We start from the raw sequence: 1908 nt of genomic DNA, 5'->3' as shown, positions 1-1908 counted from the left end.
ACCCCCATACACATGTATATGCACACACGTCCACACACGCAAATATACATACCTATACATCTCAATGTACACATACATATACACACACAGACACATACATATATGCCCATGCACACAATTCACACTGTCTGCCTTTATTCATTCCCATCGCCACCTCGCCACACATGGAATACCATCCCCCTCCCCCTCATGTGTGTGGGGTAGCGCTAGGAAAAGACAACAAAGGCCTCATTCGTTCACACTCAGTCTCTAGCTGTCATGCAATAATGCCCGAAACCACAGCTCCCTTTCCACATCCAGGCTCCACACAGCTTTCCATGGTTTACCCCAGACCCTTCACATGCCCTGATTCAATCCACTGACAGCACGTCAACCCCGGTATACCACATCGATCCACTTCATTGTGTTGTTGACTGGTTGGTAAGGATATTCAGTGAATGTATGGTTCATGGTTAAGTGCCTGAGGATTGGCGGAATGCATGCATAAGTACTATTGTATAAAGGCAAAGGGGATAAAGGTGAGTGTTCAAATTACAGAGGTATAAGTTTTTTAAGCATTCCTGGGAAATTATATGGGAGGGTATTAATTGAGAGAGTAAAGGCAAGTACAGAGCATCAGATTGGGGAAGAGCAGTGTGGTTTCAGAAGTGGTAGAGGATGTGTGGATCAGGTGTTTGCTTTGAAGAATGTATGCGAGAAATACTTAGAAAAACGGATGATTTGTATGTAGCATTTATGGATCTGGAGAAGGTATATGATACAGTGGATGGAGATGCTTTGTGGAAGGTATTAAGAGTAAATGGTGTGGGAGATAAGTTGCTAGAAGTAGTGGAAAGTTTTTATCAAGGAAGTAAGGCATGTGTACGAGTAGGAAGAGAGGAAAAAGATTGGTTCTCAGTGAATGTCAGTTTGTGGCAGGAGTGCATGATGTCTCCATGGCTGTTTAATTCATTTATGGATGCAAGAGTTTTCGAGAGGCGCAACTATGCCATCTGATGTGGAGAGGGGCAACTATGCCGTCTGATGTGGATGAGAGGGGGCTTGGGAAGTAAGTCAGTTGTTCGCTGATGATACAGCGCTGGTGGCTGATTTGGGTGAGAAACTGCAGAAGTTGGTGACTGAGTTTGGTAAAGTGTGTGAAAGAAGAACGTTGAGAGTAAATGTAAATACGAGCAAGGTTATTAGGTTCAGTAGGGTTGAGGGACAAGTTAATTGGGAGGTAAGTTTAAATGGAGAAAAACTGGAAGAAGTGAAATGTCTTAGATATCTGGGAGTGGATTTAGCAGCAGATGGAACCATGGAAGTGGAAATGAGTCACAGGGTAGGGAGGTGGCAAAGGTTCTGGGAGGGTTGAAGAATGTGTGGAAGTCGAGAACGTTATCTTGGAGAGCAAAAATGGATATGTTTGAAGGAATAGTGGTTCCAACAATGTTATATGGTTGCAAGGCATAGGCTATTGATAGGGTTGTGCAGAGGAGGGTGGATGTGTTGGAAATGAAATGTTTGAGGACAATATGTGGTGTGAGGTGGTTTGATCCAGTAAGTAATGAAAGGGTAAGAGATATGTGGTAGTAAAATAAGTAATGAAAGGGTAAGAGAGATATGTGGTAATAAAAAGAGTATAGTGGAGAGAGCAGAAGAGGGTGTATTGAAATGGTTTGGTCACATGGAGAGAATAAGTGAGGAAAGATTGACAAAGAGGATATAAGTGTCAGAGGTTAAGGGAACAAGGAGAAGTGGGAGACCAAATTGGAGGTGGAGGGATGGAATGAAATATATTTTCAGCATTCGGGGCCTGAACATACTGGAGGGTGAAAGGTGTGCAAGGAATAGAGTGAATTGGAACAATGTGGTATACCGGGGTTGACGTGCTGTCAATGCATTGAACCAGGGCATGTGAAGCGTCTG

Source organism: Panulirus ornatus, chromosome 19, assembly GCF_036320965.1.
Source record: "Panulirus ornatus isolate Po-2019 chromosome 19, ASM3632096v1, whole genome shotgun sequence".
NCBI lineage: Eukaryota > Metazoa > Arthropoda > Malacostraca > Decapoda > Palinuridae > Panulirus > Panulirus ornatus.
The sequence above is the reverse complement of the archived record's forward strand: the minus strand, read 5'-3'. Positions refer to the sequence as shown.